Source organism: Eurosta solidaginis, chromosome 2 (genome assembly GCF_040869045.1).
Source record: "Eurosta solidaginis isolate ZX-2024a chromosome 2, ASM4086904v1, whole genome shotgun sequence".
In the NCBI taxonomy this organism is placed as follows: Eukaryota; Metazoa; Arthropoda; class Insecta; order Diptera; family Tephritidae; genus Eurosta; species Eurosta solidaginis.
In genome coordinates, this window is record NC_090320.1 from 239777307 (window position 1) to 239794782 (window position 17476).

Below are 17476 nucleotides of genomic sequence, written 5' to 3' on the forward strand. Positions count from 1 at the left end.
CCCATATTGGTATATATATTTTATTTGATTTTTGTACAGTTTCAATTATGTGGCATCACTTTAATGGCATTGGCAGTGGCAACGCCTAGATAAATGATAATACAATTTAATGTTTAGCTGAACAGAAATTTCATCGAAATTCGCGATCCCGTTTTCTATAGTAACGGATATACGAATAATTAATTAAAATTACAACCCTACTCAAAACTATATTGATTGAAAAACTCAATGAAACTCCTTTCTATTGATACGAATATTGATATATTCCATATTAATATATTTCATTTGATCATTGAACAATTTCAAAGAGTTGGAAACCTTGTGAAAACGTACTCAGGGGAAACACCTACCTAGGTAAAATGTCAACGAGTATATTCACCCTTATCGCGAAGTTCACGCGGAAAAGTGTTCGCCTTCACTTCTTTTGTTCGGGTGAACTTTTTCCGTCTATCGGCAATTTCGGGCGAACAAAAGTTCACTTCGAAACAGCTGATGCTCTATTGCGAATTCGCAGTGAACAAGTAATTTACTTACAATTGTGTAAATTTTGTAACCAGCATATATTTCCTTAAAATACAACAAAAATACAAATAAAAAATATATAAAATAATGTTTAGTATTGCACTTAGGTTGGTATTGATTGAGCACGAGAATATAAGCGTGAAAGCGATTAGGAGGCAATTAAGGGCAGTTCTAACCCTTTGGAGCTAAATGATTCACTGTAAGCTAAAAATTACTATTTCAGCACTTGTGAATAACAAGTTAATTTTTTTTTTCATTAGATTTCGCCAATATTACAGGCTAAACAAGCCGGCGTTCTAATATTTGCTAGATATTCTCACCAACTCCTTGCCACCATTGAAGCAAAATTTGGAGTTCCACCAATTGTAAAGTTGAGTACATGTCTTCGTTTTTTGCATAGGGAAAAGGCGTTGCAAAGGACCATGAAGCCAATCTTGTTTCAGTGAGGTGCTCAACATTTTGGAACCGTTGCTTTGTCCACAATGGATAACTTGGCCGACTGATACTTTGTCATAAAAAATAGAATTTACACAGGCTAAGTAACTTAGCAATACAGGAATTTCACCTTTTTCCACTCAGCTTCCGATTGTGCATTATTTATTGATTTATTTCTAATAATAAAAGTACATAAAATTATAAGAGTATCAAATTAAAAAAAAAAAATAACATATTTTGTTTTCCTCTCGTTCGCCTCTAAAATATAAGTGAACGAATTTGCGTTTCCCAGCTGTTCATTTCGCCCGAACAAAGAGTTGCCGATAAGGTGAAATCTTTTTCGAACACGAAAAATTGTTTCGCCACCCTCTGCGATAGGGTGAACAAAAACTGTGAATATTTTCGGGTGAAAATAAAACTCGCGATAAGGGTGATTATATTATTTGTGTATAAAATTTCATTCAAACGTGTGGTGCTGCTACGCATATACAAATAGTAATAATAATAAAATAAACACAGGTGGCAACCCTACTTTTAAATATATTTATTGAAAAACTACATTAAATGCCTAACATTTGATACACTTATTGATATAATCGATATGAAATTTGTACAATTTCATCTAGGTGTCACCCTTGTAAAAAGAACATCAGCGGCCTTACTTTGATAAAAGACTTAAGAATAAAATTCAAGTTAGGTGACAATCCTTCTCAAAAATATGCTCATTTAAAAGCTACACAAAATCGCTTTCATTTGATGCCCATATTGCTATATTTCGATTGATTATTAAAAGTTTCAAGTAGGTGGCAACCCTGCAAAAACTATTTCAGTAGCAACATGCAGGTAATAGCTCTCAAATGTTCCACAACGACAATTTACCAAACTTCCATTAAATTCGTGGTGCCGCTTTCGAAATATCAGATATTATCATAATTAAAGTTAGGTGGCAACCTTAGTTCACAACATTTTTGTATCAAAAATCAATGTAGTGTAACTGGCATTTTTATTTTATAAGGTTCCAACAGGTGGCTTGTACAAACATCATTAGCGACAATACTTGTTAAGAGCACAAAGAATGTAGTCATTATTTTTTAAAAATATTGCATCCAAATCGTTCTAGCTCTTTCCAAGATAATAGCTTATATATGAATATATAACTAAGGTGAGGTGGCAACCCCATTCAGAATATTTGTTTAAATTGCGTACAATAATGGAGTACATTTTCTGTGAAAAAAGTTGCATCAAAATCCTTGTAGCTTCTTCCGAAATAAAAGCTTGTATATAAATTTATAATTAAGATTAGGTGGCAACACCATAAAAAATATTGATGCATTTAAAAAAAATACACTTCACCGCACTCGACGGAGCCTTTCCTTCAGAATTCAAGAATTGCGTCTTTCTAAAGGGTAGAAAATATACCGTCCGAAAACTTTCACAGCCAAAATTTGTTTCCTGATGTAACTTTCGCCCGTGCTTTTGCAACATTTTGACCTTGAAGATTTCAGAAGATTTCAGGCTGTCCCCTACCCTCGAGAAATGTAAAGGTATAAAAATATGACCAGATAAGCCCTGAGACAACATTCTAAGCTCGCCACCTTCACCCTTCAGCATCTTCGAAAGCACACAGAGAACATCAGCTATCTCTCACGAGTCACCCACGTTGCCAAGTTGTAGTAGTCTAGTAGCACTACGCCATCTGAAACTCGCTACTTCCGCACTTGATTCTTTGGGTGCACATCATTTGGAATAGGCGATTTACGGCCAGGCTATAAAGAAACTTACCGACGCTTAAGAAACCGACCGCTATGATTTACAAGTTCCATTTTCTCTGGTAGCGCCATCTAGACCATGGGTCTCCAAAAATTTAAAGTGATTGTGCTTTCTTATACCAAATGAGAGCACAATTGTGCTATGGAATGCTGACCTCTGATCTAGACTTATCTCCCAGTCTAGTAAGAGGTCAGCGAGAGTTATTGAAATATATTAGAGAAAACGTCATTGACTTCTTACAAACCAGAGGTCAGCGAGAGTTATTGAAATATATTAAAGAAAACGTCACTGACTTCTTACAAACCACCCTCAATGCTCTGTTTTGTGCTAATCTGCCAATCTATTAGTGTAAACGTCAAAAGTTTGTCGCCTTGGAGGTAGCTTTGTGGACGCTTCAGAACCAGATGCGATGCTAACTTTGTTACAGTTTAATCTGGTGGTTTTCTCCTTAATGACTTCCCTTTCCATATTTCCAACTGTTTTTGAAATTACTCGGGCTGCGAGATAGTACAGCCTTGTTGTTCTGTCTTTTTACAGTAGTACCTTTCATACCTTTGCTGACTTCTTAAGCGCTTAACTTTGATAAGCGAATTTAGCTCTTAAACTCCTCCGCTATTTTATGATATTCTTCTCGTCCCGAAAGTTTCTTCAACCTTTTATGAAGTTTGTTGCGTTCTGTGTTTAATCATGGGACCACTTCTCACTCCCAGTTTCTTAGCGGGCACATACCCACGCTGTGATAGATGAACGATTACTTCAGTGGCAGTGGCCTCACAAAATCTCTGCTCCCTCCTCGCGTTAGTCATGGCTCCCTGTACAACCACATTTTTTTTTAAATAATTGCAGTATTAATGGATTCCTCCTATTGCTTCTACCATTTTAGTTTGTTCATTGCAATTTTTAATTTACATATTTCCATAAAAATAAATATCTACATATTTATAAATTTGTATTTATATCTTGCTTCATAGGCAATCCTACTCAATTTTTTCCAATCCTACGTAGTTTAGCTGTACTTTTTATCCTTTTGTTGTTATGTTTTATATTTTGTATTGTTGGAGGGGAACGTCAAGAGTAGTAATGTAAAAATACAAATTAAAATAAAGTACGTAATAGAGATTGACGTAATGTATCGGTACACAAGGTAAACTAGTTTCGAAGTGAACGATATCGAGAGGATTTTCTATTTGTATTTACATATATTCATAACTAGAGAAAGTTAAGAAAATCTTCCTGATATGTATGGAGTTATCACTTATTAACGGACTACTTTCATCCAGACGGACAACGGGGCCTTTATGGGCCTAAGTGCACTGGTGCTCGCACCGGTGGCCACTGTAACATAACCTAACCTTCATCCAGACTAATTCCCTAACTGGTACCACGCGCTCATAAGATTGAAAAAGGACTTGCCTGAAAATCCTCCTTGATCCACAGTGAGCTAGTGGCAATCCAGTGGTCGTGCTCGAATCTCTGTTACAAGTTGGACTAGGCCGGGGTCTTGGCGAACTTCCGGATGCACTTTTCAAGGAGGTGTCCTGGAATCTCACGATATGCAGTCTACGTTTTCTCATCATAAGCATTTAAGTTTTCAATTCCTACTAAATTCGTAAGCGTATGACATACCTTAAATAGCAATCCTCTTCAAACTATTAATCATCACTTGGAAAATTCCCTTAACATCAGGGATTCGAGGTCAACAATGAGTTTCGATGTAATGTCCAAAATAGTCCCAGAACAGAATGTATAGTGTAATTTCTACCGATGGCGAAAAATGCGAGTTAGTTCTTCTCACAAATCACTTGATCACTATTGATAGAGATTAAAAGTACTCCCGAATCCACTCAGATAGTTTTTCGCTCGGCTTATTGGCTAATTTAACAGAGCACAGTCTGATAAGACATATGAGACATGGATACTGCTCTTGCACTCTTCACAACAAATGACTACTACCATACGGATCAAACACTTCGTATGTTAAGGCCAGTGGTATCTTAAGGAGCCAATAGGCTCAAGTATCACTCTGTAACTTAACTAATAATAAATACCGGTCGCGTTTCAGCCTTCAAAAATGTCACAACGTGCATTCTCGGGCAAACAAAAATAAAAAATTACAATATTAGCATCCTTGGACACCTAAAAATGTGAGATGACACCATGTGTCTTCTCTGGAACCCAAGATAAAGAAATATGTTGTGCATGCTCTGGCACCCTAACTAAAACCCGGCATGGACGGGTTCTATACAAAAAAGGTAAAATTCGGGATTTATGATATTGGTATTGTATATTTATAGCCGCGCCCATCAACTACGCAAGAAAGTTTGTATGTATTTCTGACTATCCACTATAATGTACTACTACTGTCACTAACGAATCATACTACTACCGCATGCACATTCCCATACTTGGACGGGAGGGTGTCGTCGGTTATCCAATGCTTCTGACGTTGTTTCATTGTTAGGAGCCATCAGTTGGGGTTTGGGATTGGTTAGTACCTAATTTGAATTGGGATTGGAAATGAAATGCTTCATGGTAATATGTTCTTTGTTGTAAGCTGCTTATATTTCTGTGATTATTTAGAGCGCATTGATGTATAAGAGGCATTTGGTGAGTGCAACATCCTTATGCGTTTATGTATGTGGTCATCACCATCATCATCATCGACTATTGTTGAAAGTCTATTTTGTTAGTTATGAATATTTTTATGTTACAATAGTTATCACCAAGTTGTAGGTGTATTAAAGAAAAAAAATAAAAATCATAATTACAATGCTCAGTGGGTAACTTCAGATAGATAAGCTAGATAAAAAGTGCTTTAAAAACAAGTATGTAAGGCTAAGTTCCGGTGTAACCGAACATTACATACTCAGCTGAGAGCTTTGGAGCCAAAATAAGGGAAAATAACCATGTAGGAAAATGAACTTAGGGTAACCCTGGAATGTGTTTGTATGACATGGGTATCAAATGGAAGGTATTAAAGAGTATTTGAAAAGGGAGTGGGCCTTAGTTCTATAGGTGGACGCCTTTTCGAGATATCGCCATAAAGATGGACCAGGGGTGACTCTATAATGTGCTTGTACGATATGGGTATCAAATGAAAGGTGTTAATGTGTATTTTAAAAGGGAGTAGCCATAAGTTGTATATGTGAAGGCGTTTTCGAGATATCGACCAAAATGTGGACCAGGGTGACCCAGAACATCATCTGTCGGGTACCGCTAATTTATTTATATATGTAATACCACGAACAGTATTCCTGCCATGATTCCAAGGGCTTTTGATTTCGTCCTGCAGAATTTTTCATTTTCTTCTACTTAATATGGTAGGTGTTACGCCCATTTTACAAAGTTTTTTCTAAAGTTATATTTTGCATCAAAAAACCAATCCAATCACCATTTTTCATCCCTTTTTTCGTATTTGGTATAGAATTATGGAATTTTTTTCACTTTTCGGAATTTTCGATATCGAAAAATTGGGCGTGGTCATATTCGGATTTCGCCCATATTTATTACCAAAATAAAGTGAGTTCAGATAAGTACGTGAACTAAGTTTAGTAAAGATATATCGATTTTTGCTCAAGTTATCGTGTTTACGGCCGAGAGGAAGGACAGACTGTCGACTGTGTATAAAAACCAATTTTCATCGCTTTATCCGTCTTTGGTAATGAAGTATCGCACTTTTCCGGGTTTTCGAATGGTTTCTGACTGCTCTGCAGAGGGCAAACTTAGTAAATGATGTTACCTGTAAGCACTCCTATTACAGAAAATTTACGTTTAACTTTAAAGCTTGTTCATATCCAAATATGGCCATAGAGACATTTGATACATTGCCGTTAGGTTCGCGATAAGTTTGTGGCCCTAACAATGTTTGATTTTGCTCAGGAGAAAACGTCCAAGTTTGGTTGTATAGATTTGCTCACTTCGCTTATATCCATTTAGGATGCTATAAGATTCCACGTGGTCATATGCACTCATTCCGAGATAGTTTATCTATTACCTTAAGTTGCTAGTTTCGCAGCGTTGTGGGTTTATATCGGGCAGAGGACTATCGATATCGAAACTCTTCCCAAAAATCAAAATCCAAAGACACTTAATAAGCAGCAAAAAATTAAAGAAGTAACTATTTTATAGTCTAGAATAGTGGTCGCGAAAATTTAAACTGTGGCTGCGCTGGTAAGGACAAAATCATCCTAGTGGTAGTGGTTTAGTCGTTGATTAACTAGCAACGAAGCAAGACGTATGCACGCATGTTGATTAACACTCATAAAATTATTCGAAAATATGCTATAAAGACATAATTTATTGCTTGAGTAACAAAAAAATTAAAACAAAATTTAGTGCTAATATTAAACAAGTAAACTATTCTGCTAATGAGTGTTTGTTTGCAAAGTATGTTTTTTGAAATGCGTAAAGAAACAATAGCCGCTTTCTATGTTGCACTCTGCTTATTCAGCGACTAATAAACGAAAGAGAATAATAGCATATGTGAAGTGAGAAGCTAATGACCTCTGGCCTAGAATGAAGTATAACGAAATAAAATAGCAAAGTAAGAAATAAACAAAATATAGCAAAAAAAAGTTCAAAGGTTTTTGTACTGAATTTTCCTGACTAATAATGGCAGCCAAAAGTATAAACCGAAAAATAATCAAAATAATCTGAACGAAAAAGATTAAACAAAATGTAACTGTTTTTATCTATGCAAAAGAAATTGTATACGAAAAAAAATTAATTTTCTTAGCGAAAAAATAAATACGAAAAATATAACTGTTCTTTTCTGAGCAAAAAGTGAAAATCCGAAAATAACTGTTGTTTTTTGAGAAAAAAATTAAAACTCAAAAAAACAACTTTTTTTTACCTTCAAAATAAAAGTTAAAGGATAACCGTTACTTTTTAGGGAAAAAACTAAAAATCAAAAAACAGCTTTTACCTTTTGAGCGAAAAAAATGATAACAGCTATTCAAAAGTGGTAAAAAAAAAAATTTTTTTATGAAATTATTTGTATACCCTTTCTTAAGAGATCAGGGGAGATCAGGTTTCTTTTTCAGCAGTGACTTTTTACATGAGTAAACCGAACAAAATGACTCTCGGGTCTGTTTAATTTACAAATCGGGTCTGTTTAATTTATCCGACATTTTCGTCAAGAGAACAAACTTCTTTAGTAATTTCAACAGAACAAAAACTGTTGGTTTCAAGTTAGCAATATTATTACAGATTCTCAATCAATCTGACTGATTTTTTTTTTTTTTTTTTGTTAAACGAACAGACTGCATTGGTCATTTCAACAGCCAATTTTATGCAAATGCATCTGCTAATTTTAAAGAGCAACTTATGCTCACGGTAGTGGACATTGTGCACACAATTTCGTGTCAAATCAAGAGTCTTCATAGTTATTCTAATGTCTAGAAATCTGTTCTTTTAACAGTTTAATTGGTATTCTTGGGGTGACAGTAACAATTGTTAAGTTAACAGAGCTATGTCGTACGTATGATGATTTTTTTTGTCGATATGACTATTGAAACAGTCAATTCCAAGTTAAAAATTTATTAGAAATTGATTCAACAATTATTTGACAGAAATTGCGGCTGAACTGACTGATCTGTAATTTCGTTGATTTCATCAGCTTTTTCTTTATGTGTCTGAATCATGTAATAAATACATATAGGTGTTTTATTTACCAATCACAAATCTCTTCAGCTGTCTATTTATTTCTTATTTACTTGTTGTATTGCATTAAAATGAAAATTGTGTTTCCAACTGGCAATCATTCACTTAACTTCTCAATATGTGGTATGGAAATTGATTCACTTTGATTTATTAATTTAATAGCTGAGTTACGATTTCTTTACGCTCGCCTGGCGTAAACAAAATTAAATACAGGGTGGTCCGTATTATGGGTTTTTAAAATACAATAGGAAGCGCGGCGCTTTTCAATCTGCTTCACTATCTAACTACTGTATCTGGGAGTCAGTAACTAAATCTTTGGCTGATGATGAATTGTTTGCATTGAAATCCACTCCTACTCTGACGACGAATATCTTTTAAACCATATCGTGGATCTACATTAACTTTGAACATCACCACAGCCACAAAGTTGTCCGTTTGGAATCCTAAGGACTACTTGTAAATAATGTGAAGAGATCTACATATATGTAATTTGGCATTCAATGAGTATTTCAATTGCTGAGTGAAATATCACCCTACCTCGGCTGCCGCTACGAAGGCGATCTACCTCAGAAAAAGTTTAAATAACGCTCTATTGCAGAATTTTGTTCGAAAACGCCTTACTTTAGAATTTTTTCATAAATCAGTATCAAAACGTATTGAATTCAAGCTCAGATAGGTCGTTTTTGAAGCGAATTCTGAGATAGGGCGCATTGGGAAACAAATTCTGAAATATGGTTATAGTTATATATGTATAAGTCAGCAGTCGCTATATAGAAGATACATGAAGAAAATTTAAGTATGTAAGTTTTTGTGAAACCTCGTCCGATCCGATGGGTATTCAAACCACTCGTTTTTTTTCTCGAAATAACTGTTCTGAGAAAATAAATAGCAATCAAAAAGTAAATGAAATTTTTTTTTAAATCAATTAAAAATCAATTGGGCAAATAATTGGAAAAATGAAAATCAAAGCGTAACTTGATTTCTGAGCGAGAAAAATAATAGTTACTTTTTTTCTAAGCAAAAAATTAAAACCTACTTTGAGTAAAAAAAATGAAATTGAAAAATAACTGCTACTTCCTCAGGGAAAAAATAAAAACACAAAATAACTGTTATTTTCTGTGAATAGATAGAAATCGAAAAGTAACGGATATTTGTCAATGAAAAAAATAAAAATCAATAGGAACTTTAATTTCTGAACGAGAAAAAAATTTAATTCTATTTTCTGAGCAAAAAAAACAATAAGACAACTGTTATTTTTTGAGGAAAAAATTAAAATTAAAAAGTAACCAGTCATATTCCGTAAATTTTCTCAGCGAAAAAAGTTAATACCAAACAAGTAAGGAACGCTAAGTTCGGGTGTAACCGAACATTACATACTCAGCTGAGAGCTTTGGAGACAAAATAAGGGAAAATCACAATGTAGGAATATGAACATAGGGTAACCCTGGAATGTGTTTGTATGACATGGGTATCAAATGGAAGGTATTAAAGAGTATTTTAAAAGGGAGTGGGCCATAGTTCTATGGTGGACGCCTTTTCGAGATATCGCCGCCATAAAGGTGGCCCAGGGGTGACTCTATAATGTGTTTGTACGATATGAGTATCAAATGAAAGGTGTTAATGAGTATTTTAAAAGGGGGTGGGCCTTAGTTGTATATGTGAAGGCGTTTTCGAGATAACGACCAAAATGTGGACCAGGGTAACTCAGAACATCTTCTGTCGGGTACCGCTAATTTATTTATATATGTAATACCAAGAGCACTATTCCTGCCATGATTCCAAGGGCTTTTAATTTCGCCCTGCAGAACTTTTTCATTTTCTTCTACTTAATATGGTAGGTGTCACACCCATTTTACAAAGTTTTTTCTAAAGTTATATTTTGCGTCAAAAAACCAATCCAATCAGCATGTTTCATCCTTTTTTCGTATTTGGTATAGAATTATGGTATTTTTTTCATTTTGCGAAATTTTCGATATCGAAAAAGTGGGCGTGGTCATAGTCGGCTTTCGCCCATTTTTAATACCAAGATAAAGTGAGTTCAGATAAGTACGGGATCTAAGTTTAGTAAGCGGAGCCACGCCGTATGTGTTGCAACATATCATTACTGGAGTTGAATGTTGACATAATTTACTTATATACTGTAAAGATATTGAATTTTTTGTTAAAATTTTACTTAAATTTTTTTTTTTAAAGTGGGCATGTTCGTTATCCGATTTTGCTAATTTTTATTTAGCGCACATATAGTAATAGAAGTAACGTTACTGCCAAATTTCATCATGATATCTTCAACGACTGCCAAATTACAGCTTGCAAAACTTTTAAATTACCTTATTTTAAAAGTGGGCGGTGCCACGCCCATTATCCAAGATTTTACTAATTTTCTTATCTGCGTCATAAGGTCAACCCGCCTACCAAGTTGCATCGCTTTATCCGTCTTTGGTAATGAATTGTCCCACGTTTCCTGTTTTTCGAAATTTTCGATATCGAAAAGGTGGGCGTGGTTATAGTCCGATTTCGTTCATTTTAAATAGCGATCTGAGATCAGTGCCCAGGAAACTAAATACCAAATTTCATTACGATACCTCAAAATTTACTCAAGTTATCGTGTTTACGGACGGACGGACGGACATGGCTAATTGAATTTCTTTTTTCGCCCAGATCATTTTGATATATAGAAGTCTATATCTATCTCGATTAGTTTATGCCGTTACGGATTACCGTTATGCCAGCAAAATTAATATTGTAACGAATTTGCTGCAAATTCCTCTTATTTGCCCTTTTGCTAGGTTCGTATCTCTAAACTGTTGAATAAATAACTCCAATATTGAATAATGGAAAAATGGCCTTTATAAAATACTTCACAATAACACTCAAACTGTGCAACGAATAGCTTAATAACCAAACTGATAGCTCAAATGAAACTCCACTATTCAAAATAATACTGCTATTGCTCGCTAGATATCGTCTTAGTCGTAACTGCTTGACAACTCAAATCAAACTCAAACTCCTCGCCTTTACTGTCGCGCCTTTTATACTTTTTGATTTCTAATTGCATACTTCTAGGCTTTTCCATTCCAGAACTTACTAGTTAGTTTCGGCTACAAAATCGCCAGCTACAACTACGTGCACAAATTATTGCCCTCTCTTGTGACAACTCAGATAAGATATATGCATGTGTTTGTGCATTGCCGCTCCACTGCTCGTATACGTACATATGTGTAGACGCAATTATTTATTCGTTTATGTAGATACATAATGATTGAATTATTGATGTGAATGTTTGTAGTTTCGAGTCTCTCGGTACACATAGGCGTATAAGTAAATGCATCTGTGTGTGACATCTCTTTGGGCTGCCTTATATATGTATGTGTATACTTGATTTGATTATTGACGTAAATACTGCTTAGCATGGTCTTAGTAATGGTAAAGCTTAGTGATGCTAATATCCGTGACAATATACTCTGTGAGCTCTGCTCAGCTGAGTATAAAAATGCTATTTGCTGACTAAAAAAAACGAAAAAGAGAGAACTTTTGTAAATAGGCTTGTATACGCTTAATACACATTTGTGCATACTAATTTGCAATACTTCCTGCCCCTACCACATACTAATCTGCATAGAAAAGTTTTTAATAGATATTTATCAATTATAAACATATTCATATTCATTTTTTAACTTTGTTTAAAACTAAACTTTTACAAATGTTTCCTTACCTTACATACATATGTATGTAAGGACTACATGCACCTGTGCTTATCCTCTGCTTAATGTTTTCCTTTCCGCTTTATTGATTTATTCTTAGTATGCAAATTTGGAAGGAGCAAGGAAACAAACGCACACACATGTATATAAATATTGTTTGTGCCATTATAGCACATTTCTCTTGGACATGCTTTCAACTAAATCGCAAAAATGAGTCAAGTCGAAAATTTACATTTTTTGAATCTATGCATACTTTTGCATTTTTTGATTCAATACGAGTACCGACTGTTCTGTATAAGAAATTCAATAACAACTCATTTACTCTCTACTACTATTACTTATTCATAGTTGCTTAATAGCAGATATGTTAAAATTATTCAATTTTTTATATTTGCTTCAAAGCAGTGAGAGTTTATGAAATTCAATGAAAGCTATAAATTATTTATCGAATCATAAATTCTTGTTAGCAGCTACATTTCCTCTTCGGCGAAGTTCTAGAAGCAATGAAAATATTATGCTAATTTTAGCATAAAGTTAAGATTATTTAAGAGTTGTCTGTGTATGAAATAGTGTTAGTTTTGTGTTAAATTAATTATGTTTGCATATTTCAATTAAAATTAAAAAAAAAAAACAAATAATTGTAAATATAAAAAAAATAGTTGCATAAATTATTATTAATACGTCTGGCCTTGAGTTGATTTTAATTTTTTAATTTAAATTAGAATAGATGAAAGAAATTATATTCTATTCTAATTTAAATTTTTTTCAATTAAGAAACAATTTATCATAACAATAACAATGATAAAATAATTATTGTTAGGCCTTGAGCTCGATGCAAACCCGCGAAATGAAACTTCTTTCGCGTCAAATGAAATTTTTTTCAAAATAAATTGAGCTTTTTTCACGACAAATGAAACTCCTTTTAAAGCAAATGAAACCTTTTTCAAATCAAATGAAAACCTTAGTTATATGCCATTTTATAACAAAGGTTTTTTAGAAACTTTTTTCAAAGATAATTTTATTGAAAAACTGTGTGAAATACCTTTCGTTTCATATCTAGATTGGCGTAGTTCATTTACTTACTCTTTAAAATGCCTAGCAAGTGGCAACACTGTAAAAGTTTCCTAAGTAGCAGCACCTAAAAAACAACGTAACGCATTACTTGCAAACAGAATTTCATTCAAATGGTCATGTCAGTTTCGAAATGTTTGCCGATGTATTCGGAATTGAATGTAATAAGATTAAGTGGCAATTCCACAAAGAAATATTTTTTGTTTGTTTAAATATAACGTGGCATAGGATTAGATGGGAATGAAAAATCAGATGAACTAGCTTCCCTTGAAGCTTGCTCCGTAGGCGTCCCAATTAGATTGGGCGAGATTAAGAGAAGGCGAGAGGTTTACATGATCGACCAAGCAGGAAAGGGTTCAAGCGCGGGGCTGTAAAGTGTCGAACATTATGTGTTGATCTTACAACCTTAGAGTAACAAAGTTGCTTCTATAATTTAAAAAGCGAGGACTGTATACTCATGACGGGTATTCTGACTGGACACTGCCTTCTGGCGTCACATGCCTTTAACTTAGACTTGGTAGATGTAGGAAGTGCGGGTTGGAGATGGAAACGATCGAGCACGTTTTGTGCTCGTCTCCTGCGCTTGCCAGGCTAAGACTCCAGCTATTAGGAGTGACACAGCTGTCAGATCTAGCGGCAGGTAGTGGCTTAAATCCTAGAAAGCTTGTATTTGCCAATAGGACAGTTATTTTATAACATAGGTCCTGGTTTTTATATGGCTTTCCAGTTTGGTCGTTAAAATAAACTTCTGGTAACACTAGAGACTCATTCAGTCTATGCGAGGTCTTCATGGACTTCTTTCGTTTGATACCCATATTGGAATATGCCATTCCTTTTTAATTTCAAATATGTGGCAACCTTTTAGAGGATGTGTCAGTGAAAATACCTATAAAAAGTATTTTATTCTGATACATTACAGCAGCGAACAGAAAAACAGCAATGGCAATTTATGTCAAATTTAGTAAATTCATTAACATTTTCGAAAATATTCGATTATTGGAGAAAGTTTTATGTGAATTTCGAACTTTTTATTTGGGCTTCTCCCGAATTGTTTGAGTATGAAGTTTTGTAGCCCAACAAAGACCAAGCTATATTAGAGCAAAACAGCCGATCGATTGGACCGATTTTTCCAATTCAAGTCTTAAAATGACATATGTATGCCCCAAATTTACATACTGGTATTTTAATAATAGTAATTTCAATAAAAAAACATGTGCCATTAACATTTTTATAACCATCTAATTCTATAATTCACATGCTACGTTAGAGATACGCAGGTATGCATTCTCAATAGATGCCATTAGAAATACCTTTACACACACTTTAAGATGATTATTTAAATCCTGCTGTGGTCTTTAATACCTTTCACTATTGACTGAAACTGTTGCTATGCACCCCTACATTTTTGTATGTACAACTTTAATGCCCGTTTTATGGCGCTCATTCGTGTGAATGACTTACTGATATTCAAGTTCTTTTTTATGTGCATACTCACATACACAAATGCATGTACAGTGGTGGCCACATAAGTGGGGACACCACTAATTTGTACTTATATACTGTACTATAAGATATATGATTTTCGAAAATGCATAGTAAAATGTTTTTTTTTTCTATTTGATTGTTTGTAGCTTGGTTTTGAATATATCCTTATCTTCCGAGGTCGAACCCCAAAAGTTCGTTAATAAACATTATTAAATCAATTGCTCGTTCGCTCGGATTTTCGATATCTGTGAAACTGATATTTTACGAACTTTTTTCATGATATACCAGCAGAACCGGCAGAGGTCATGCCGCGAGCAGAGAGACGTTCTGCCCGAAATGTGCTATACCGGCACATTTTAAAGAGTTTATATCCGTCTTTTTCGCGTTACGAATAAACCCGATGTCAGTTTCAGAAAATGTACATACCAAAGCGCCTGTATTAACAGGAATATGCAATTAACTTCATAAAACTATATGAATGTACCAAATTTAAAGCAATTCGGTCACTAAATAGTATTTTTTGGAATAGGTCGTTCACTTGCCTACTTCTCGAAAAGAAGTACAAACCTAGGCAAAGATCTACCTATGTACTTACCAAATTTAAAGACAATAGCTCACTACGATTTTTCAGAATAAGTCAGTTCCTGGTCCATTTCCTGAAAAAAATTGTCAATTATCAAATTCCGTCAACTAAATTTTTCCTTCCCTACTTTCGATATTTTAAGTAAACACTTTTTTGAATTTTTTTAAATGAAACTGTGCAAATAAATCTCCAAAGCATTTTCGAAAAATTGATAAAATTTCGAAATTTATATTTTGACGTTGTGTGGAAAGGCGTTTTCATGATATTGCCAAGCCTGTGGTCCAATTTTACCTAGTTAAAACTAGCATTAGTATTAGTTAAAAGTCCCTCAAAATTCGCATTGATTTTTAACAATTATGTTTTCATTGGTCGAAATTCTAAAACACCTTTCGGAAAAAAAATTTTCAAAAATCAATGCAAATTTTGAGAGACCTATGACTTATACTTTTTTAGACTAAAGTTGATTGGGCTACAACACTGCATACTCGTACATATCTACCTTAAATTTTTTTCGAGTTTTCGAATTTTTTGAAAACTTTTCTAAGATTTCTCAAAATGAACCGCCAAAAAAAAGCATAGCTTTCGTACAAGTTAACATACAGAAGGCGATTGAGAAAAGTTGCACAACAAAAAGGGCACGGTCTTGGCGGTTGGAAATGTGTTGGTAACAAATCAACCATCGCAGGAGTGCGCGTTCGACATCACTCCCGGGAGAAAAGGCTTTGAAGATATTTACAAGCTATTATCGAAACAGCTGTCGCCTTGTCCGTCCGGATGTCACGTTGCTTAAATTTTCTCTTCAATCATTAAGTTTTTGAGGGTTGTTTGCATAGTTTCAAAATTCCAAAAAAAAAGTAAGAAATTTCGAAAAAGTTTTGAGATTGATTTGCATAGTTTCATTTAGAAAATGTATGGATGCATTTTATTGAAGAAAAAAATTTATATTGATATTGGGCATCTGCTAGGCAGATGAATTTTTGCTGGGAGACTTCATGGCAGAAATTTAATCGAAGTGTTTCTCAAACCACTTCCGAGGGTGATTACTAACCTATGTAAAACACTACCAAAGTGCCTAGCTTTGATTGATTTGATTTTTTGGGAGCTGATGGTCCCAGTTGCACTTCTCGTAAAAGAAAGTTCATGAATACAAATTTTCTATACTTCATTAGGTAATTATTGGAATAAAGCTCCCTAAGGGGCAAATACCGGTAAAATAACCAACATTTTATTGATGTCCCTATTTATGTAGCCATCACTGTATATATTGCACATAAAGTACCTACGTACGCGCCTTTTTATATGCTTCAAGTGAATGTACCTTTTCATGCATGTATGCATATGTGCATAACTGAAATGCCATTGACTTGTCTTCAAGTGCAAATTTCTTGCAATCTCTCATTTTTTATGTATCGTTAACTGCCATGCTGTAAAAAATGCAATTAGTCCGAGATGAATATGGAATTGCTCGGAAGGTATCATGCGGCTAATACCAATACCACTTCCTTATGTGATGAAAAGGAAGCATTCTTTTCTGTGAGTATGTCCAAATAAGACACTTCCATGCCATATGGGTATGAAGTGGGACTAGTCCCTGATTCATTATACTTGTTTTGGCTCTCAGGGACCAAATAGGGTATTTTTTTTTTCTTTGAACGCTTTTCAAGATTTTTGTTTAAATTAATCTTGAATCAAATTTCAAATTGAAAAGGAAATTCTTTGTAAACAATCTTGAACTAAACTAAAGGTATGAGGTAGCGACTAACTACTATTCAACCGTGTGCCAGTTCTTTGAGATGACTTTCTTTATAGACTAGTCGCATAATTTTTACAGTAAACGGCACATGTACATATAGGAATACAATGCACATACATACATATATTAGTAGGAATATAAAGGCAACATTTTTTGACTTACACACTATGTTTGAGTCCATTTTTACCTGTTTTTATCACTAACTGCTTCCTTAGCTCACCTCATTCATTCTCCGTTCGCATACCGCTCGACTTACCCTGTGAAGTGTATCCTTAGCGAACGTTACTTTCTTCATTATACGTTGGAATTACTTATGTATGACTATGAGTGTGTGTGAGTTTGAAAGTTTATACTTATATGTTGTTTTTGGTATGAAAACATACTCAACGCAGCAATAGTCATTTGCCACCATCAACCAACCATCAAAACGACCAAACTCAAGTCATTACCAATGCCGTTACCATTACGATGTCATATATCAAAGGTTTGCTGGCA

General features: G+C 34.4%; 2 protein-coding genes across 4 annotated transcripts in view; one reads left to right on the forward strand and one right to left on the reverse strand.

The window, feature by feature from the left end:
* Window positions 1–17476, reverse strand: part of Trpgamma (Transient receptor potential cation channel gamma) — a 362261-nt gene that overhangs the window by 334486 nt on the left and 10299 nt on the right. The gene's annotated exons all lie outside the window — the stretch shown is intronic.
* grp (serine/threonine-protein kinase grp) overlaps window positions 1–17476 on the forward strand; it is a 138553-nt gene that overhangs the window by 86391 nt on the left and 34686 nt on the right. The window lies entirely within an intron of this gene.